This window comes from Marmota marmota, unplaced genomic scaffold (genome assembly GCF_001458135.2).
Source record: "Marmota marmota marmota unplaced genomic scaffold, marMar, whole genome shotgun sequence".
Lineage (NCBI taxonomy): Eukaryota > Metazoa > Chordata > Mammalia > Rodentia > Sciuridae > Marmota > Marmota marmota.
Window position 1 is genome coordinate 3,770,472 of NW_026000005.1, and position 24,161 is coordinate 3,794,632.

General features: G+C 34.9%; 2 long non-coding RNA genes across 4 annotated transcripts in view; one reads left to right on the forward strand and one right to left on the reverse strand.

The window, feature by feature from the left end:
- Nucleotides 1–24,161, forward strand: part of LOC125618151 — a 117,485-nt gene that overhangs the window by 35,586 nt on the left and 57,738 nt on the right. For 2 of the 3 annotated variants that reach the window (XR_007349387.1, XR_007349389.1), the window contains one exon: nt 9,645–9,760. This is a non-coding gene — a long non-coding RNA (uncharacterized LOC125618151). Of the gene's footprint in view, nt 1–8,269; nt 8,518–9,644; nt 9,761–24,161 lie in introns of those variants that run through there. The other variant, XR_007349388.1, reaches the window with a different exon arrangement.
- Nucleotides 4,940–24,161, reverse strand: part of LOC125618152 — a 41,758-nt gene continuing 22,536 nt past the window's right edge. The window contains exon 3 of the long non-coding RNA XR_007349390.1: nt 4,940–5,206. This is a non-coding gene — a long non-coding RNA (uncharacterized LOC125618152). The remainder of the gene's footprint in view (nt 5,207–24,161) is intronic.

The window sequence follows — 24,161 nt, forward strand, 5'->3', positions numbered from 1 at the left end:
AATGGGATGAAGAGGGGAAATACTTTATATTTTACTCTAATCTTAGAAGATCTTACTGTTCCAAAAAAGTAATGAAACCTTAGCATTCACTTTAGATTCTTTCCAGGTTTTCATTTCTATTGATGTTTGTACTCGGGGAGCAATTTAAACACTAAGCTGATAAATGCTAAAGACAAACTAAGTCTCTCTCTTTAGGAATGTCCCACAGTAAAATCTTTCTGAAATGCATGCATTTTCTACATATTCAATTGTTCAGAGTCAGATCATCCAGCTTTCTTTTTTTTTCTTCTTCTTGCATTTCTTTCTTTTATCCATTCTGCCAATCTCTCATTAGATAAAGAGAGAATGGAAAGTAAAAGCATATATTATCATAAAAGTATTATCCAAAATGGGTGTTTTGACATGTCTGTAGACTTGATTTCTGTATGGTGTTTTTATGCTCCCTACTTAATGAGCATCACTCAGCTATATCACATATTCCAGATGCTCAGAATTGAAAACAATTTTTGTTGGCAACAAGTAGTCCTGGCAAGTAGCCTGTGTATTGTCATGAGTCTCCTGTGCTTTATTTCATTCTGACCAAATCCTAAGCTTGGGTTTATAGGCATTTTCAAAGATGTACCTAGAACTGATGCCTACTTCAAGTGTGACCTCATCATCAGGTTGCTCATATCTAGATGATACTTAACTTGGAGGAGGATTAATCTTCAGTACCATTTCTTCCTATACCTGAATCCTGCTTGGAGGTCTTGGCCACACATATTCCCTTCATGTGCTCTTATAAGAATGTAAAAATTCTGAAATTTGCTTTGAATTTACATTGTGTTTGAACTAGAGTGTTTTTTAGAAAAGTTGGGCCAACTTGTATATTCCAGTACTGGTCAAATTTCAGTGAACTTAAAACTAGATGGCACACAAAGTAATTGTCTAGTAGTAGGTTTTTTTTTTTTTAAATCAATAAGCAACAGAGTGCCTGGTGAGTATATAACATAAAAAAATTCTTTTTTATTTTCTGTCCTCCTCTGTTTTACTTACTCAAATACAGTATATTAGTCTTTCAGATACACTATTCTTCAAATGGTTGTGCTAGCCTGCTCTCATATCACTTTCTCAGCATCTTGCTGGACCATGAAGCACACTCCAGTGCTACTGGAAAGTTTGCAGTAGTGTGTGTGGGTTTTGGCAGGGAGAAGTTTATTTCACAGGTCAATAGCTTAAAGGAAAGGTTCTTGCCTTTGTTGAGAGAATTTCAGCCCTTCTGATCAAAGGTGGGGGCAATTGCTAGGAGAAGGGGCACATTTCTGTCTAAAATGACACATAACTTCTCAACCAAGTCATACAAGTAAAGCCACAAGGGAGGGTGGGCTTATTATAACTGGCTAGCAGTGGGGTCCACATAAAAGGCCAGTCATGCTTTCGTAGCCTAAGCCAGGCAAAAGTTAGGTCTCTTGTGGAAATCACCTCCATGGTGGTATGGGTCTAGAATGGGAGGGTAGTGGGGGTGGAGTGAATGAGAAGTGCGCATGGTAATAGCTCTGTTTCACGATTCTTTGGTTTGATATCTTTGTGTCATATGACAGGGCAGCAAAAATTAGAAAGAGTAATATGAAAAAAAAACTTTGATAATTTATATTTTATGAGGGCCCATCAAAACAAAGTCCCACAAACCGAGTAGTTTAGGACAACAGAAAGTTTTTGTCTCTCCGTTCTGGAGGCCTTAAGTATGAAATCAAGGTGTTGGAGGCCATGTTTCTGAAGGCTCTATGGAAGGTTCTGTTCTAGGTCTCTCACTTTGCTTCTGGGAGTTCCTTGATTTGTCGCAGCAGAACCAAAATTCTCACATGACATCCCCTTTTGTGCATGCCTCTATGTTCATATTTCTCCTTTTTAATAAGGCACCAGTCATACTGGAAGAGGGGCCCACCCAACTCCATCCTAACTTCGTCTTAACTACTCATAATTGCGACAATTCTGTTTCCAAATAAGGTCACATGCTGAGGTACTTGAGGTTGGATTCCTATGTGTGGATTTCTGGAGGACACAATTCAACCCATAGGAACATCGAATTATATACAAGGACTTGGCAAGTGTTGTGGAAAGAGCTGTTCTTGCAGTTGATGAGTCTCTAGCTGAGAGCCTTTCCTCTTTGATCTGTGAAATAATTAAACTGGTGTTCTGGACCAAGACATGTTGAAATCATAACAGTGGCATGGATTTAGACTGGATTAATTGTAAATGTTTTCAAAAGGTAAATTCTCCCTCTAGAATTAACAAATTTTGTTTATCAAAATGTTCATCTTCTTACTCCAACGTTACTATAATTTCTTTTAGTGTACTTCCAAAATGCTAGTAGAAAATTTCTGTATCTTGCTTTTCCTTATAACCTGGCCAAAAAAATCCCTGAGAAGAGTTGAATTGGAAGTAACCAGGTATATGGGAATTTTATAGTCAGTAAATATATTTAGTATAGAGTTATCTTATTTTTTCCTCTGGTGCTTTTGATCCTTACTGAATCTCTGTAGCTCTTAAAACTTGAGTAGAAATCATGCTTTTAGTTGTTTAGTATAAATAGAGAACATTTAAGAGCTAATTCTCCTGCATCAAGTTAGAAATTCCAGAACTCTGACACATATAATTGACTCCAAATCTGATTCTATGCTAGGTTTTAATAGTTCCTTGTTAACTTTATTCTAAAAATGAATCCATTCTATACAAATGGATGGACATTGTTATTATTAGTAGACAAGAGAAGGTAACATACAATAAAGGAAAAGTAAAAACTAAACAAAAGAGTTCAACTATTATTCTTTAGAAAAGAGAGCCAAAATAGGAAGTGAATAATGCTTTTGTAAAGTTTTTAAACCTCACATGAAACCTAAAGTTCCATATTTTACCTCACTGACAGAAAGTCTGAGAATCTTGATGTTCTCCAGGACAAGTAACAGATGAGGTGAGAATTCTATTCCTTACATCTTTGGAAGAGTTGAGGTTTTATGACAAGGTATTCTGGCATTAGCAAAGTACCTTGTTAACCTTTAAGGCATTGTCCTTCTGGATCCTGTGAAGTTTTTTAAAGCCACATCATTTGTTTAGATCATTTCAGTTCTGTGACTTGTAGTACCCAAACTGGTTTCAAGGTCTTACTTCTTTTATCCTCCAAATGACTTTAGCAGAGAAGACACATTGCAGCATTATTAAAAGTCATTTGTTGATTGCAAGTCTCCTGTCTCCTTTTCTGTAAGGCACTATTTAGTATTTGACCTTTTTCTTAAATAATAGGTACCAAAGCATTGTCCATCAAAACCACTTTTCCCTTTAGAGGCTATCTATATAGGGTGGCTATTTGAAATAAACAATAGCTGACAACAAGGCCTGGATTTCCCCTCTCATAGTTTTTTTTTCCCATTAATTTATTTTAATTAGGTATATATGACAGTAGGATGAATTGGGATTCATTGTATACAATTGCAGCACAACTTTTCATTTCTCTGCTTGTACACAATGTAGCATTGTGCCATATGTGTAGTCATACATGTACCTAGGGTAATAATGTCCATCACATTCCACCATCTTTCTTGCTCCCAAACTCCTTCCCCAAACCTCCCTCTCCTTTTCCCCATCAAATTTCCTCCATTTTCCCCATGCCCCACTTCAAACACACCAGTTGAGAGACTGAGGGTTAAACAAAGGGAACTGAGGCATGAAGAACAGTCGGGCCTGGAGTCAGCACTTGAGGTCTTGTCTGGCCGTGTGCACCAAAGTCTGGAGAGTTCATAGGGGACCTATTTCATTTTAGGTCCCAGGGAGATGAACATCTATCTACTTTCGATTTAGACTTCAGGGATGGCTTGAAATTTGAAGGAATATGTGCCTAGGGTGTTATTCCCTTTACATTCTAAATGAGGTGCAAATGGAGCTGGAAGTCAAATCCCAGTGTGTGTTAGAGGGAGAGACAAGGATCTGGTAGCTCTTAAGAATTTCATTATTAGTGTCTAGGAGTTGCTAAGCGTGGCATCCTTTCACTAAGCAAGCATTCTGTATGCCCTTTCTTCCTATGGCTAGCTTGCCCAAGGAAGGTCAGAGCTGTAATTCACTAAGCAACATCTTTGCCAAATATACTAATTTCTTTTACTATTTGTTCCCTAGGGACCCCATATTTCTAAAATCACTAAAGAAAGCTTAAGTGTCTGGAAATTACCACATACACTTATATCTTGTTTTCTCTTATCATTGCAGGGATAAGAAAGCGCATATGTGGAGGTTTCCACCTCCATGGTACTTGCTGCTGATACCCATTTTGTATTAATAGTAGAGAATATAGACATAAGGTTGTCTCAAGAAACTGAACAATATTATTAGAGATTAGCCTTTTCAGAGTGCATCCTCTGCACTAGAAATTGTGTTGAGCATTGTACATGTATCATTTTAGCCCTTACAATAGCATTGCATGACCTCACATACACCTGAATTTTTAAACTTACCTTTATCCCATTCTTTAAAGTGGAATTTAAACCCAGATGGTCTTACTTCAGATCAAGCCCTTACCAATGGTTTGATATTGCCTACTATGATTTCCCTTCCCTTTTTAGTTTGGGATGTGAATACAGAATAAAATTAATATTTACAAATAAATGAAGTAAGTGAAGAGTGATTAGAATGTGTGTGTCTTCTACTTCTTAACTGTAAATTGCTGCTTTGTAGAGTCCTGGGTTGCAATTGCTTCCTATCATGGTTTCTGATTGATAATTAGCTAATAGTGCTAAATCTAGCCAGGAGAATCTAACTTTTGATGAATTCAAATTTGAGAGAGAACTCAGGCCAGTTTTGGGATGAAGATGCTTCCTAAGATTTGTAACCTCAAATGTCTGGTGAACTTCCTTGCTTTACACTCCCATGTGTGAAGCCCAAAGGATCATAGCAGGCAACAAGAAAAGGTGCCTTTATTTTTTTAAAAAAATTATATTTTTTATCTGTTTTAATTAGTTACACATGACAGTACAATGATCTTGACATATCATACATTTGAATCAGATGGGGTATAATTTCTCATTTTTCTGAGTGTACAGAACAGGTGCCTTTAGCATCCACCCACTGGCTGTTGGTTGGGGTCCTTCAGGTCTGCCTTACAGCATCCACCACTGATTTCTATCCTTGAAGTCAGGGCATGAGTTGGTTGTGAATTCAAACAGTAAATTGTGACTTGAATCTGGATATAGGAAGAAAAAAAAATCTGTAATTTTGGAATTGAACATTACATAGTGCAGGGTTGATTGTCACCATATCATGAATGGGAAATGACAACTAGATGCCATGAGATCATCTGGACCTCTGTTTTCCTTCAAGGAAAAGTAATTTGTTGTTTGCTTTTTAGAAGTACAATTTCACTAAATAGTCACATAAAGATATTCTTAAAAAATTACAGAATGTATGAAAACAAAAATAAAAACCACAGTTCCCACTGCTTAGAGACAAACATTGTAACAGTTAGATCTGTTAACATCATCTTTTTTTATTTTTATAGTTTTACCAGAGAGAGATATGTGTATATTTACATTAAAATATTATTATTTGTGCCTTATAACTAGGCCCTTAATAAGCATTTGATGAGTAAATAAAAATAACATTAGATTTTTAAAAATCTACTTATTTATTTATTTATTCTTATGTGGTGCTGAGGGTTGAACCCAGGGCCTCGCACATGCTAGCCAAGTGCTCTACCGCTGAGCCACAACCGAGCCCCCAAAATAACATTAGATTTTAAGACCTATTTTCAAATTTAATTTTTATTAAGCAATTATAGTGTTATCCTTTTAATAAGATAAATTTTCTAATGAAATTTCTTTATTTAGAATCCAAATGTCATCATGAGAGTGATTTGGCACCAACAACTCCACATTATTGAGAGTATTAATATGATCTATTTATTCAGTGTGGTTTATTCCTTAGAACTCCTCTGATGGGGTGAATGGTGGTCATCATTGTTATCATCATTATAATCATTATCATCTTTGACATTTACTAAGTGCTTGGTATATGTTCAGAAAAACTTCTAATTGCTTTTCATTTATTATCTAATTTATTATTCAAAATAGCATTAGGATTTTCCACATTACAGAGAAAGAAACTAATTTTCTGTAGACCCCAGCAGGTCTACCTGGATACCCAGGAGAGTCTCAACCTTTTGGTATAACTACTAATCCAGTCTTATTACACCATGATTTCTCCTTTTTCAATTTTTCATCTTAGTTCATATAATCTTTTCAGTAGTGTATGGTTGGTATATATCTATAAGTTCAGTTGTTACATTTAATGTATTCTTGAATAGCAAGTAACAAAATATGGCTCAAACTGGCTCAAACCAGTGGTTCCCAAATTTTAGTGTGCATCAGAATCACCCAAAGGACATTTGAAAGCACAGATTGTCCTACCCTGTTTCTGATTCTGCAAGTCTGTAATAGGACTCTAGAACTGACGTTGTAATAAGTTACCAGATGAGGCTGGTACCCCTGGTATGGGAAATTGAGAAAATTCATTGACTTTAGAAATCAAGATTCAGCCCTCAGATTGGCTTAATTCAATTTCTCCAGCTCTATTTTTCTACATTTCTCTCAGTTGTTATTTCCTCAGGTTGTCTGCTTAATCCTCAAACAGAAGTAGTAAGATGACTGGCACTATTTTAAGCCTTGGATCTATGCACAAAATGTCCAACAAAAGGGAATCCAGCTCTTTTAGCAATTTTCATAAGAACAAAAAAAATTCTTTACCAAAACCTTCAAAAATTTTCTTTGGATCTGGATCTACATTAGATCACCTCTGCATTCTTGAAAAAAAAAAAAAATGAATGCACAGGGGATCACCTTTTGTTGATTGGCTTATGCCTGAACTCCTGAGCCAGCCACAGTCAATGACAATAGCATGACCCTGAAATGAGTCAAAGATATCCTGGAACTGCAGAATATCCTTCAGATGGAGAAAGACAATTTTGTTATTTAACTTTCCCTTCCATTGTTTTGGTTCAAAATACATTGAAAAACAAACCAAACAAAATCAAAAGCAGCAAAATAAGTGTTTTTTTTTAATTTCAGGATAAATCTTCAGAATTTATCATTGAAAATTGTAAACTATAAAATTTGACAAGTCAACTTTGAAACTAATATTTTAGGTTTACATATTGCTATCAATATAACATTATTTTACAATGATAGAACAAATGTACCTCTTTAAAACAGTGCCTTTAACACCAAACAACATTTTTCTCCTAAATAAAATAGAAATTTGTCTATATCCCAGTTTCACTGTAGTTATAAAGAGTATATCTTTGATTTATTGAGTGTCTGCAATGTTAGGGGCTGTGCTTTATGTGTATTGTATAATTTTATCTACTTGCAAGCCCTAACAATTAGGCCATAGTATTATCTATGCTTTGCAGATAAGGATTTTACAGTTACTATGATACTACATTATATGACAATACATGTTTTCTAATCTTACTTAAATGAATACAACATATGCATTTTTCTTGATCACTATATACACTATACTGGTATAATACATACCACAGAAATTATCTCTATGAAGTACATATAAAAATTAATAACTAACATTAGGGAAGACATGCCAATGTATGTGGTTGTTTTCATATCTGATTTAATTAAATTTAAATGTCTATACTTAAGTGTTTATTGCGCCAAAGACATTATCATATATAAAAGCATGAGTAAAAGCATATATATATAATATGTATTTCTGTATTTATATATATGTGCATTCAGAGAGAAAGAGAAGGAGGAAAATAATCTATATAAAACTCTTAATATGATGCCTGTCTCATAGTAAGAACACAATAATAATGTTAAATTTTATTGATTTTTTAAAAGAATTCAATGTGACAAATAGTTATTGAAGTGCTAAGTGCTGTTCAAAGAAATAAGTATGTATTCATATAAACAGGCATTAAACACCATATCTTAAACACCACCTCTTTTAACATAGGTTGTTCTCAATATACTCATTAAAGAGGTAATTTCTCAAGCAAATTAGTTGAGTAACTTGTTTCTTGATAGCAGCACAGGGATTTAAGACTGCCAAAATCAACATTGTATTTCAAAGGCTTCCAGGTTCTCTGTAACAAAGGCTGAGTAAGCCATGACTCATAATCTGGAAACTTCTATTTGAGGGCCTTATTATCTCTCTTCATATCTGGGGTGTGGGAAAGACTGGTAGCAGTGGGCAGCAGGCATGGGAGGAGTTCCGTTCTGTTTCCAGGGCTACGGAGCAGGAGGAGTGAGAAGCATGTAGTGAAAGTTCTCCTGGAGCAGTTTTTTCTTATGCAAGGTCGCCTCAGGGATGCACACACAGTGATCAGAAAACCTACTTTGGACAATGGAACTGTTAGAACTATTGATATCTTCCAGTAGCTGGCTGAGTCAGTCATGCCTTATTACCTAGAAGTAAACTCCTTCTGTCTTGTATCTAGCCACTTGGATTGAGTGCTGCAATCAAGGGGGTCAGAAAAAGGTATTTTTAAGTTTCAATTTTGAACCTGCATAAAACATAATTGAAAGAATAGTTTATTTATTTATTTTTTTTGGCACTGGAAATTGAACCCAGGGGCTCTTAACCACTGAGCCACATCCCCAGATCCTTTTTTATGTTTTATTTAGAGACAGGGTCTCACTGAGTTGCTTAGGGCCTCACTAAGTTGCTGAGGCTGGCTTTGAACTTTTGATCCTCCTGCCTCAGCCTCCGGAGCACTGGGATTACAGGTGTGCACAAGAATGTTTTTAAATTGTGACTGTCATACACCCCTGTGGCCCTGGGCAATGCCCTAACATTTTTGAACTAAAGTTTCTTGTATTTTAAAAGAGTGATATTATCTACTTAATGGACTTGTTGTGAAAATTTAATTATATCACAAATGAGAAAGAGCTATCTCAGAGCCTGGCAAATGTAGGGTCTCACAGAAAAAAAAAATTAAAAAGTTAATATTATGCTAAATGTTCTTTATATTTAGAAAGTCCATATAATTTCCATTAGAAAGCATTTTTTGACAGTAAAAGGGTCACTGATAATAATTATCTTAGAGTAAGAGGGTAAACAAGGTTTATCCTGAGAAACGTCAAGGGTATGTTCACTCTATAATCATTTTACTCTAAATCATAGGGCTAAAATAAGGAGTCAGAACAGAATTCTTTCTTTCTCCTCCTTTTCTTCTTCTTTTTTTTAGTATTGGAGATTGAACCCAGGGTGCTTTACCACTGAGTTACATCTATAGCCCTTATTATTATTATTATTTTTAATTTTTCTATTTTGAGACAAGGTCTCACTAAGTTGCTTAGGTCCTCACTGATTTGCTGAGACTGGCCTCAAATTTTCAGTCCTCCCCCTTATCCTCTTGAGTCACTGGGATTACAGGCATGTGCCACCTCACCCAGCATGAATGCCTTATTTCTTGAAATTATAATTTTGCAATCACTTAAATTTTCTGTTGTTGTTGGCAAGAAAGGCCCAAGGTTCCTCTCAGATGCTTTGTGGTTATCTATCACTGAATCATGTATACTACATAGTTTGCTGTCAGCAGTACAGTAGGGGGAAAAATGACCCAGTTTTCTTTCTCTCATATTCTTTCCACTTTTCCCCCTAAGCTGAAGAAAATGTAGTTTTCTTCTTGCCTGAAGAGCAACTGCAATGCTTAGAACTCCAAAAAATTACCACCTTCTCCAGACATCACAGAAGCGTCCCTGGGGTTGGTGAGATGAAGGTAAGGAGGAGATTTTTCATGTAAGCTTGATTTGGGAACCTATAATATCTAAATAACATTTCCTTCTTTCTGCTGTTACTTAATCCAAAATGTACTCTTATGATACACTTGATGGCATTCAAAATGTTGAATTCTGAGGCAGTAGGATGGTTTTGCATCCTTAACTTTTGAGTTCCTATGTGATAGAAAACAAGTAGTCTTGCTGTTCAATAGAGGAAAGACACATTTTCTAAAAATAGAGGATAAATAGGAAATATATATCAGTTTTAAATGATTTTTATAAAATTGTAACTTTCAAGCATGGAAGAAGGGAAATAAATGTATAAAACAGATACATGAAAAATTTGGCATTGCCTATCGTTTTATTTGGAGATTGATCTTGAGCTCTTAACTTCTGTTAAATCCTAAATTTTCTAAGGAAGAAAGAATAGACACTTTGAACCCTGTTCCAAGAAACTGACTAGGTCTTACCATCTAAATACTAGGAAAGAGGTCTAGAAGGAGTCAATTCCAGACCTTCAGCCCCAAAGTGCTGGGTGCTAATTCACTGACAACTGACAAGTCTCCTACTCATAAAAGATCACCTGGACAGATTCCTTATTGGTTCATTCATTCATTCAACAAGAACATTATGATCCTATGAGTGCCAAGTATTAGGTGAAATGCTGGTGATTCGAGCATGATCACTGCCCATTCCTGTCTTGAAGTTGAGTTAGGCAGAGAGCATTGTTATAAATAGTTACTATAAAATGAGACTAGGATTAATGACAGAGGACGCTAAAGACTCTATGGGAGGCCATAGATGCCTGGGAAGATTTTCTGAGTATGTGACTTAATGTTGAGTAGAATAAATAAGTATTGGTTAGTTTATAATGGAAATGATGTCCTAGACAAGAGGGATAATCTGTATGGAATGGGAAGAAATAGAAAGATTGATGAGAGGGTCTGCAAATAAAATAATAAGACTAGAATAAGGATAGTCAGTAAAGATGAGGTTGAAGAGGTGAAAAAGTGAGTCCTATTAGGAGTTCAGACTTTATTGTGTGAGTACCTGGGAAGCCAAGGAGAGGTTTTATGCAGAAAGTTGACATGATCAGATGTGCACTCTATGGAAAAAATTGTGAATGGGGAAGGCCAATTAAATAATGATATAATAGTTAAGATAAAAATTAATAGCAATTTCTACAAAAATGTCAGTGGACATGCAAAAAATTTGGAAGGAGTTTTAACAGGGTTTGGTGATTTCCTCTTTCTTTCTTTCTTTCTTTCTTTCTTTCTTTCTTTCGTACTGGGGATTGAACTCAGGGGCAATTAACCACTGAGACACATCCCCAGATCCTTTTTTGTATTTTATTTAAAGACAGGGTCTCACTGAGTTGCTTAGCACCTCACTAAGCTGCTGAGTCTGGCTTCAAACTTGAAATCCTCCTGCCTCAAGCTCCCAAGCCTCTGGGATTACAGGCATACGCCATTGTGCCGGGCGGATGACTTCTGATTAGATTGCAATGCCCCTAAATTAGGTGGAGAATATTTAAGGAAAAGAAGTGAGCTTGAAATGTGGTGATACTGAGTTCCATTGTGGACAAGCTGAAGTTGAAATGGCTTTAGTATATTGTAAGGTGGAGACTGCAAAATGAAAGTAGATGGTATGACCAGGAACTCAAGAAATTATGGTGTATCACATTGAAGAAAGTGGAGTCATTATCATGGAAGTGGTCTTTGAAGCCCTGGGAGTATATAAGACAGTCTAAAGAGAGTGGGCAGAAGAGAATAAAGGAGGGTTAAGGATAGATTCCAAAGCAATGAAATATACAGAGGAGCATTTTTCTGTCCCTGAGGTTTCAAAAGTTCTTCAGCAAAATAGACAGCATGTGACCACATTCTAACTGGTGATAAGATAAGGTGCCCGATACTATGTGCAGGGTTACAGTGTCTGTTGATAACTATTGATAATTTTAAGACAAGGCTCCAGCTCATGAAAAACATCTCACGAGGCCCAAGGATATGAAGAGGACGCAGCCTGACTATCTCACTAATGTTTTTGCAGTTTCTTGCTTTTCCTTCCCTTCCTTGGTAATGTTCTATCCAGGACATGCTGCCCTGGTAACATGCCAGGCATGAGCAGCTTAAAGGTTGCTCTCACTTTATTCTTAGATAATATTCTCACTGATATTATAGAAAAAGGAATTTTATGGTAGGGATAGATGGAAAATAAAGTATCTGCTTTCCCTAGCCATGAGCTATAATTAGAAAGACTAGAAATATCTAAGTCGTCATTCAAGATTCACTTTTCTCAAGTATCATATAAAAATTACAGAATGCAAAGGTTCTGATAAAAATTTTAAATGTATACAACTTTGAAACAGATATTCTTATTCTTCTTCTTATTATTTTCTGTCTTTGTAGTCTGGATCACAGCCACTTACATTTGCTATCTCTTCATTATAATAGACAAATCTTAGCATGGTGGCAAATTATATCTGAAAGGATATCAAAGAAAGCTTTGAACCCAACTCCTCTTTTTTTTAACCAACCAAATTTGTTATTTTTATATAAATCAGAGACTTTTGCTACATATGATTTTAGTTTGGAGGTCAGCAACTTGGCAAAATGCCCTCCTAAGTTTTACACTTAACTACGTTGAACTTTTACAATTTAGAATCCAAAGTGTATGGTAACAACAATCACAGGTTTGCATGGATTAACAAAAATCAAAGTGTAGCCTTAAATCTCTTATACATTTAGGAAACAGTGTTAATCATCAAAAATTGACTTAGTCAAAACAAACAGATATAAGACAGGTCTTCTAATGACAGTGTGGTCCTTCTACATCAGATACAATGTATAAAAGACAGCACTCATTGGTTATCTTGCTGATAAACTTACATAAACTTTCATTTTATAAACTTTTACATAATACTTAGACAAGAAGGCTTAGAAAGATGGAGTTCTCAGATACATATGTATACCTACTCACATATATTTAGGGTGTCAACTATATTGTTATAACCTAAATAACAGTTGTTTGTTTAACCAGTTAAAAATAATCATTTAAGACTTTAAAACAGGAACAAACCCTAATTCCTTTAAGACTTAGTTTCCCCCAAGTAATAAAACCTAATAACAACTGTAAGCAAACTATCTCAATAGATAAGAGCAGATCAATATTTCATACTTTGCTTTATATCAATACATTAGCCAGGATAATTTTAATAATAACATTTACATTCAGTTGATCACATGATTAAGAACCCTGGGAAATCAATTAATCATACTAGTTAAGATGTCTTGCTCCTGGGATTAACTATCTGGATTTGAGTGCAGTTCCACACAAGCCACTGACCTAGTCATATTATTTAATCCCTCTGTTCCTTAACTTCTACATCAATAATATCAGTTAATTATAGCATCTACTTATAAATGTTGGTAAACAATTCTCCATGGGTTTCTTGTGTTTCTGCCCACAAAGGAATACTAACTACCTTTGTTTTGTTTCAGTCTCTCTCTCTCTCTCTCTCTCTCTCCACACACACACACATACACATACACACACACATATAGTATTTTTTTCCAAAGCAAAGGGCAGGTGTACTTACTATCCAGCATCATAAAGATAATATATAGAGCAAATGTGAGATGGGTTTATTTCCTTTTATAAAATATTTGGGTTACCTAATCTCAGGATTCCTGTCCTATTACACTATTACATGACGTACTGTATATGTATTAGCTGGCCCTCAGAGAATTAGTGCAAATGCTAAAATGATATTCAACTTTTTATTATATCCACTTTGCTCTCTGAAAATATACTTCTGCTTTTTTAAAGTCTCTAAGTAAATTTCTAAATTGTATATTTGACAAACAGGATCTCTGTAAATAATGACTCCTTAGTACTAACTGTTGGATTTTGAAATATTTACCACAAGATTTTAAAAAATCATGGTTTAAGATTTAATATCTGCATCACCTCAATGACAAAAATAACTAATATTAATCAAATACTTGCTAAATAGCTGATCCATGCCCAGTATTTTATGTATTTTCTTTTATTGAACCCTCACAACAGTTCTGTGGGGTAGATATTATTAACGACTTTGTTTCATAATGGGAAAATGAGATATACAGAAGTTAAGTAGCTTGCCCAAGTTTTCATAGCTAATAGGAATTATTGGATCATGGGAAACCAAAGCTAAGAACTAGAGGTCTTGCTCTGTCTTAATTATGACAAGTAAATGACAGTGGTAAGAAACGATGCTAAAATTAAGAAACTATACTTTTCAACAAATGATAAAACCTAAGTATTCATTATATGCCAATAATTGCAAATCACAGATCTGTCCTATCCCTTCAATAAGCCACTCATCAACAGTGGAGCTCCAATTTTATGCTCTTGGATAGAAGGGACATTTTTCAAGAAATATAATTATTTCATTCAATCTTAAAAGAAATAAAACTCTGTAAATCAGTCCAGCTTCTTCCAGAAACCCTTGAAGATTATACTTTTACTGTAAATATAAATATTACATAAAGGTAATAAGCTTGCACATTTCTTTATTTCCCTTGTTCACTCTCTGCTTCAGAATTTACACATCCAAGCATTACATTTCCAACTGTGAGGTTAGCATCAATATGTAGTATGACTATTGTTTGAGTTACAGTGTTTCTTTAAAATATTCACTGTTTTCTCCATAACTGTCCATACCTTTTCTATTTCTCTTTCTGGTTCACTTAATTCATCAGCTCTAAAAACAATGGGGCCTTTTTTCACTAGTTGTCATTTATGTTATTCCTAGAGTTCTGTTTTCTATCTTTAAGTCTGTCAAACATAGTAATTCCACTTAAAAAAATGTTTCAACTGTTCTTTTTGTTTTGTATGGCTCATGCTACACTTTTGAAAATTAAGATTGACCTTCTTCCTTGATCAGCTCTTGCTCTGTGAGCCCCTGAGGCAAAGGGAGAGCAGAACAGGCAGGGGGCTGAGCAATCAGGATGCAGTGACAAACCTTTGTTTACTACAGCTGTGAAATTTTAGGATGTAAAAACTTTACACATCTCCAGATCTTTTGAATGTTGATTTTCCAGGGTTCTTAGTCATTATCAGTTTAGATGGACAGGGGCCTTGTCTTTAGCTGATTGTTGTCAATACACTGTAATCATGAATGGTTATCAGTTATCATTAGAGAACTGTTTACCAACTTAAGACCTGAGGACAAGGGCAATTCCTTGTGCAGAGAGGAAACAGGAGGAAGGGGACTGCATGTCAGAGGTGAGATCTCTACAATAACCAAATACAGGAGGACATCATGCTAGGGAGGTCTAGAACTTGCAGTGTGTGGGGATGTGTCCTCCTCTGTGTCCATCAATGGGAATAGCACTGAAAGGATGATAGAAATAAGATGTAGATTCTGCCTTTAAGGCTCTTACAGTTCAGTGGGAAAAATTAAGCCCACATGACCTAGGTAGAACACTATATAACTATTATATGGGGCATAAACAAATCTGTAATGAGCTTAAAGAAGGAAGATGAAAACCTCATGATTAGTGACAGAATCTTCTAGAAACAGCAATGAAGAAATAGAGAGAAGAATAGAGAATGCTCAGAGAAGGGAATTTCAATGTATCAACAGCATACTTCATTGATGGAGGGGTTGGATGGAAGCAGTTACCAAAAGATTGGACAGGAATGTTTTTTAGCTCAGTGTGGCTTTAAGCTGGGAGCATCTTAGAAGGGAGACTTGGATTCCATGTGTGGCCATGATTCATACAAAACTCTGTGATTCAATTTCTGTATTTGTAAAAACAAATTAAATGGAATTTGTCTGTTGCCCTCCTGATTCATGATGTGTTTGGCTCCATTAGGTTATAGTAAACATTACCTAAAAGCACCTTTTATGTGTCAATTTGGGCATGGTTTAAGGACTGAATTAATAGAACCCCATAAACCCTGCTCTTGCGCTGTGGATGATTGTAATAGAACATGTTAATCTAAGGAAACTGATAATGGGACTATCATTAGTACATTCTTTGTAAGAGGAAGGAACTGGCATGTACTATGCCCAAATACTGTATTTTCAACTACTTCATCTTTGCTCCTCACCCTTTTCTTCTTAAAGTACTTATCTGTTTCCAAACTATCTAAGTGAATACTGGAAGAAAGCTTAGCAAGCTATACCTAAGAGGTGATAGAAGAGTGACACTTAGGGATATGGGGATCCTGAATTTGCCCCTTCTGAATCCTGAAAGCAGACTGCTTTAAGGAGAGAAGACAAGTGGATTCTTGGAAACATTTCACAGATAACTGCCAATGTTGTTTATGCCCCCCGAAGACCAGAGTTTTCAAAGTGAAACAACTCCACTGGTTAGAAGAATATTACAAAAGAATAAGAACAAAATAATTTAGGAACTGTAGGTCCCTTTATAATACCTAAGACAGCTTTATTTCTCCTTCAGGGAAATTGTACACACACACACACACACACACACACACATTTGCTTGAAATTATGGAATGAAAATTACATGAACCAGAAACAGTCACTCTAAATTTCGACCCTTTGTTTTGCTGCTTAATGTAGAATTTTGGTAACCTCTGCATGCAGGGGAATGAAGAATCACCGGCTATAGTGAGGTCTATAAAAGGAATAAGCTTAACTTGAAGTCAACTACAATTTCTTAACTTTAAAGGCAAATGTGGTATGAGGCTGTTACTTGCTGTATTTGTTATCTGGGTATTTTTTCCTCAGTGAAAACAGATGCTGAATAAGAATTTCTTCATTGTGAAATCTTTGGTGTTTTTAATGTAATTGACTAGAACTTGGAATTCTACAAGAACAAATACCCTTTCACCAGTTCTTGTTTTGAATATGTGTATTCAGTTGATGCTTACTGAGCTTTAGGGTCTTTTCCACTATTGTTCTTTAGGATAACTCTGCAAAAAATGACTGTTGTATAAAGCCATAAAAGGTAGCAACCTAGCTAATATTTGTCTGCTTTATGACCAATTTTGTGAATCCTTATATTTTATGAATACACAAGCCTGTTGAAATGTATTTTTTTTCCATTTTATTTCCTTAAGTAAAATATCCTCTTAAGAAAAAGTAGGACTAAAAAGATTAGAGTAATGTTTCAAAGAAGAAGGACTTCTGTATAGCGTGTGGGAAAATGTCCATGATTATTTTCTCTAGACATTAAGGAGATGATGTACTAGACAGTTCCTGGAACATGGTTAGAGCTTTGATGTATTGTTTTGGTTGATTGATATACCAAGGAAATTGTTGCCCTTCACAGTCAGAAGTGAACATAGGATGTGAAAAGTAAATAAAGTCTTAAAAGGGCAGCTTGTGCTGTAGCATTTAAAATTCTGTCCTCTCATCATCCTTCCTCCCCCAAGCTTATTTTATAAAGGTCTGCAGTATAATGAAGCTTCAAATAACTGAGTATCTGAGAAGAGTAAGAGAAAAGAGAAATGGGATCTGAATGAGGGTGGGGCTCAAATTAGGAGAAAAAGGTGTTCTTTGGGAGAAAGTGTCATAAATTTAGATTTGTGATCTCTCTGGGATCCCCCCCCAAAAAATATAAGAAAACTTAATGGCTGGGAAAGGTGCATTTGCATAGCATGCATGAGGCCCTGAGTTCATTCCCCACTACAGGACACACACACACACACACACACACACACACACACACACACACAGATGTAAGAAAAGTAGAACTGAAATTGAAATCCTGGGCTTTGAATCCAATTGTATATACTACTGGCTTCTCCTCTATCTTTCCTTCTCACTACACGCTTACCTTGCAGTAGTTGAAACTCAGAAGAGGTAAAGCAGTGACTGTCTCCTGATGCTATGTGACTTCTAACTCTTGGATCATTTTGTTAATTCTGCTAAGGTAGTGTGAGGGAATGTCATGTGTGTGATGAGATTATCTTCTGTTCTAGTAAAACTAGGAATTATTAATTATGATTATAACCTATCAATAGAGCCGAATTCTTTTGGACAGAGTGGTGTTTTTTTTTTTTTTTTTTTTTTTTTTTTTGTAAACCAGATTCTAATACCAGCCTCATGACTAATGGGACATCTGAAATGTTAGTTAACAGCCTCTGTGTGTTTCAGTTTCCTCTTTCAATAAACAAACCAATATCTACTCATGTCCTATTGTTACGATGAAATGATACCAAATATACACAACATTTTGAGAGGAATAAGGCATGAGATTTATATCTGAGATACTACAATTTATTTTATTCTTAGCCTGGGAAGAGCCACAGAAAAGGTAGCTATGTAAATTCTGAAGCATATGCCATCATAACAGCTAATCTTCCAGCTTTGAGTATGTATTTATTTGTAGGAGGTTGACCTGGTGGGGGAGGGGTGCAGAAAAGGAAAAAAAAATAAGTAAAGCAAAATGACAGTGAAGAAGACCAAAGAGTGCCTTTTTGAGTGTTTCTCTTGAATGTCATCTAGGATTGTGTTTCTGTTTTCTACATTGAATGAAATGAATATTTAAGGCCACCTTTCTTCCTTACAACATAGTTACTGGTCTCAGGTCTCTTCTTCCTTATTTACTTACAAACACTTTAAGGACAGAAGCCATGTCTCCTGTTTTCTACTCATAGAAGACCATAACTGAGGTTTTCACACACAGTCAATGGACCTCAGGTGACCGAATCTTATCTGTTGATTTTGTCCATAGATCTATGGAGATATAACTCTTGTCACATGTTATTAATAACAGGAAGAGTAGCAGATAATAAAAGGGAACTAAATCAGAAGGTTGTGCCTTCCATTTCCAAAGAAGTGCTTTGAAAGGCAAAACTTTAATAACTGCAAAGAATTCATCCTTTATATCTGGCCATCATCCAAGTTTCTATGCATTTTTTCTTAATTAGGGCCCACTATCAGTTACAAAATATATGTTCCTCAACAACACAGCCTAGGTTTCATCATCTTGAGGACAAAGAATGCCAGTTCTTTTTCAAATAGTGTTTTGAAATGCAGCCTGTGATGAAATTATGGATGTAAAATTGTATCTCCTATCTTGAAGAGAACTATTGAAAGAAAAGCATCTGCTTTGTCTAGAATTCAGTGTCATTATTTTTATGGTATACTTTTGAGACACACTAATTCATTAAAGAAAAGCATGCCAGAAGGCAAATTTGATGGTTTAAATTCTCATGCACAATGTGTTCCAAGGATTGTAATTAATTGAGAGATAATGAATGGCTGTGCACAGATTTGTTTAACTTCTTCACGGAGGATGTGAAGTGATTTTGAATTACATTTTCAAGATCTGAAAGAAGAAAGTGTTCTGCGTTTTAGACTGAAAGCCACAGGGTGATTGGGAGATTAGGAGGTATGGATGGTGTCACAAAAGCATTCCAATAGTGTTTCAACTGGTTTTGTATAAGCAAAATCTGAATAAGCAAAATCCCTTCCCACACTGAAAAACTCACACTTGCTAATGGCATTCCATTTTCTGAGGCTGACTTAAATAGTGTGTTGGTTTATTATTGTCTGGAAATTGAGGCCAGTGAAAAATTTGCCTGTTTGGCCCCTTTAAAGATATCAAAAACTAAGCTTGTCTCTAAGTCAATTATTTTTCGGTAGGTTTGATAAGTAACCATTTTGTGGGCAAACCTTAATATGGATACTTGTGGAGAAATCTCAAGAAAAGGATACAGCTGTGGTTAAAATCAAGGAAGAACTGTGAGCTTCAGGACCCAGGTCCCTTCAAAAGGCCTGTTATTATTTACCTTTTAGGTTTTTTTTAAGGGTTGGGTTAGGTGAAATTTGTGGTTTTATCTTCTGTTGTCATTATCAGCCCTTGTCTTTTGACATATAGCTATTAAAATAGCATGAGCATGTGTTATTAATGACAATGATGTGGAGTTTCTGTTGAAGATGTTTGACATTGGAGAGAAACTGAGGCTGAATTTTCCTATGTGAGTCAAGACAGACGTAGGGAGAAAGTTGGTAGCAGTGAAAACATTGTTAAAGGAAACAAGTAGGAGAGTCCTGCTTGAATTCGAGAAACATCCCTGAGTATGGGCCTTTGAAAGCTGTGAAACTATGTCCAATGGTGGGAGGTGAGGAGATCTATATGGCTACTGATAGGGGGTGAGCTCTGTTGTGGGGATGCTTTGGTTTCACAGCTAGTGTAGTGCCTTTGTGTGAGCTTAATTCCAAACACATTTTCCTGAAGAAAATTACTACTGATACATATGTATTACCTGGCAAAATGAAATTACTGATGAATTATTGAGTAAATAAGTAAGTGAACAAGTTTTCCATGGGAATTAAGTTCTCTTCTATTAGGATAATTTTATAGAGTCAATCTAGGTATATAATGTAATTTATTTATATTTATTTACTTGTGCATATTATACAGTCTGGAAATATTATTATTATTATTTTAATAGTGTTTTTTAAAAAATTTGTTATACATGACTGCAGAATACATTTCAATTCATAGTACACATATGGAGCACCATTTTTCATTTCTCTGATTGTACACAAAGTAGAGTCCCACCATTTGTGTCTTCATACATATACTTAGGGATAATGATGTCCATCTCATTTTACCATTTTTCCTACCCCCATACCCCCTCCCTTACTCTCTCTCCCCTTTGCCCTATCTAAAGTTCCTCTATTCCTCCCATGCTCCCCTACCACCCCCATTATGGATTAGCATCCACTTATCAGAGAAAACATTCAGCCTTTGCTTTTTTGGGATTGGCTTACTTCACTTAACATGATATTCTCCAACTCCATCCATTTACCTGCAAATGCTGTAATTTTATTCTCTTTAATGCTGAGTAATAATACATTGTGTATATATACCACAGTTTCTTTTGATTTGCAATTCTCTAATTGCTAGAGATGTTGAATATTTTTTTCATATATTTGTTAATCAATTATATATCATCATCTGAGAAGTGTCTGTTCAGTTCCTTAGCCCATTTATTGATTGGGTTATTTGCTTTTTTGGTGTTGTTTTTTTGAGTTCTTTATATCCCGGAGATTAGTGCTCTATCTGATGTGCCTGTGATAAAAATTTTCTCCCATTCTATAGGTTCTTTCTTTACATCATTGCTTGTTTGTTTTGCTCAGCAGAAGCTTTTCAGTTTGAATTAATTCCATTTATTGATTCTTGATTTTATTTCTTGCACTATAGGAGCCTTGCTTAAGAAGATGGGGCCTAATTCGACATGATGAAGATTTGGGCCTACTTTTTCTTCTACTAGATGCAGGGTCTGTGATCTAATTCCTAGGTCTTTGCTCCACTTTGAGTTGAGTTTTGAGCATGATGAGAGATAAGGGCTTAATTTAATTTTGCTGCATATGGATTTCCAGTTTTCCCAGCACCATTTATTGAAGAGGATATCTTTTATCCAATATATGTTTTTGGCACCTTTGTCTAGTAGGAGAAAAATATATTTATGTAGGTTTGTTTCTGTGTCCTCTATTCTGTACCATTGGTCTACTAGTCTATCTTGGTGCCAATACCATGCTGTTTTTGTTACTATTGCTCAGTAGTATAGTTTAAGTTCTCATATAGTGATGCCACCTGCTTCACTCTTCTGCTAAGAATTGCTTTTGCTATTCTGGGTCTTTTATTTTCCAGATGAATTTCATTATTGCTTTTTCTGTTTCTATGAGGAATGTCATTGGGATTTTGTTTGGAATCACATTAAATCTGTATAATGTTTTTGGTAGCATGGTCATTTTGACAATATTAATTCTGCCTATCCAAGAGTAAGGGAGATCTTTCCATCTTCTAAGATCTTCTTTAATTTCTTTCTTTAGAATTCTATAATTCTCCTTTTAGAGGTCTTTCACCTCTTTTGTTGATTCCAAAGTATTTTATTTTATATTATTTTGAAGCTATTGTAAATAGGGTAGTTTTCCTAGTTTCTCTTTCGGAGGATTTGTCACTGATGTACAGACATGCATTTGATTATTGGGTGTTGATTTTATATCCTGTTACTTTGATGAATTCATTTATTAGTTCTAGAGGTTTTTTGGTGGAATTTTTTGGATCCTCTAAGTATAGAATTCTGTCATCCAGCCTGGAAATTTAATATGAATAATTGCAAAGGGAAACTATTTGAGTTTTAAATAACTGTTTTTAAAACAGAATTTCAAAAAAATTATGAGCAGTAACAATTGTCATTTGAAGGCTTACTAGATCTCAAATACTCTGCTAAGTCTTGAGCATGTATCACCTCTTTTTGTGCACACAAAGAGCCAATGATGTCAGTATACCATATACCAATTTTATATAGGATATAGAGTTTCAGTGTGTTAAATCATGTGCTGAAAATTGCACAGCTAGTAAGGGAAAGAGCAAGGGGTGACATTCAGTAGTCTGATACCAAGGTACACATTCTTAATCCTAAATTGTCTTCGGAATGCTGTCCATGGATATTTAAAAAGTTTTAGATACAGATGCACTTCAGAATATAAAGAAATCCATAGATCCCATCCTGAGACTAAAATACACATAGGAACATTGACATACCATTTCCAGATATATGAACAAACATGCTGCCAGTCCCCACACATATGAATTCCATGTTTACTAATGTAAATACCAGACTTAAGAAGGCAGAAAAATTATGTAGAGAAAGAGAAAAAATATGAACATTACTGTGAAAAGATTTCTAAAGTGTTTACCACAGATATATAAACAAGAGAAAAATGCTAGGACACTGAATTTTTTTTAATTTTTTTTTTTTTTTTTTTTTTTTTTTTTTTTTTCAACGAATCTTTATTTATTTATATGTGGTGCTTAAAATCAAACCCAATGCTTTACACATGCTAGGAAAGTGCTCTACCACTGCGCTATGATTCCAGCACCAGGACACTCACTTTTTGAGAGTAGTTAGATGTTCTGTAACAAACAGCATGAAGTTTACTACACCCAAACTTTGAACACTCTACCACAAATATGAGCAAAATTTAATTGCAGATTTATTTTTTCCCTTGTTCCCTTTGCCTTCTTCCCCATTCTATATGTTCATTTATTATCTCCTTTTCTCGTTTAATTCANTTATACAAAAGTACATACAAGAGGAAGTGAGGGGAAAGGGAAAAAATACAAGGGGGACAAATGAATGTCAGTAGAGGGGGCAGAGAGAGAAGAGGGGAGGGGAGGGGAGGGGGGATAGTAGAGGATAGGAAAGGCAGCAGAACACAACAGACACTAGTATGGCAATATGTAAATCAGTGGATGTGTAACTGATGTGATTCTGCAATCTGTATATGGGGTAAAAATGGGAGCTCATAACCCACTTGAATCAAAGTGTGAAATATGATATATCAAGAACTATGTAATGTTTTGAACAGCCAACAATAAAAAATTTAAAAAAAAGAATGCATATGAGACAACAAAAAAAAATAAAAAATAAAATAAAATCTGAATATATTTTATCATAAAAAATTTAATGCTAGATATCATCCTCAAGTCTGCTTTAGCTTCATCCCATTAATTGGTGTATGTTTTATTTTTATTCAATTCAATATAAATTATAATCTCCTTTATGATTTTCTCTTTTGACTAATGGGTTATTTAGAAATAATCAGTTTTATCTTCTAGTATTTAGGGTTTTTAAAATTTTCCTTTTTATTCTATTTAGTGCTGAGAATCATACCCAGGTCTTCTCACATGCCAGACAAGTGCTTTACCACTGAACTATACTCCCAGCCCTATTTTGTAGATTTTTCTAAATATTTTTCTGTTATTGATTTTTAGTTGAATTAAAGTTTGAAACATGTTTTATGTTATTCAGTTCCTTGAAATGAATAAATGTATTAAAATTTTGTTCTATGTCTCAGAAGATTAGTCACTGGAAAATGATAGTTACTTGGAAAAATGTGTACAGTTGTTTGGTGGAATGTTCTATAGATATTAGTTAAGTCAAGTTGGTAAATATGAAATTTCTCTTTGTCCTATTAATTACTCTGAGGAGAGTGTTGAATTCTCCAACCATAATCATGTATTCATTTTTTATTTCTATCAATTTTTGCTTTACGTATTCTTGATATTCTGTTGTGTGATATATACTTATGAAGTATTATTATGTCTTCTTTGAGAATTGACTCCTTTTATCATTAAGTAATGTACCTCTTTAGCCTTGGTAAATTTTATCATTCTACATTCTACTTCATCAGCTATTAACATAGCTATGCCAGCTTCTTTTAATTAGTAATACAATGGTAGTTCTATGTCTTATACCTAAAATGGGTTTCTTATAGATAGCAGATAGTTGATCTTGCTTTTTCATCCAATTTGGCAATATGCATCTTGTAAACAATAGGTTTATACTGTTTACATTTAATATGATTATTTTATGGTTTTATTTATAGCTATTATTTTGCTGTTTTCTAATGTTCCTTTTGT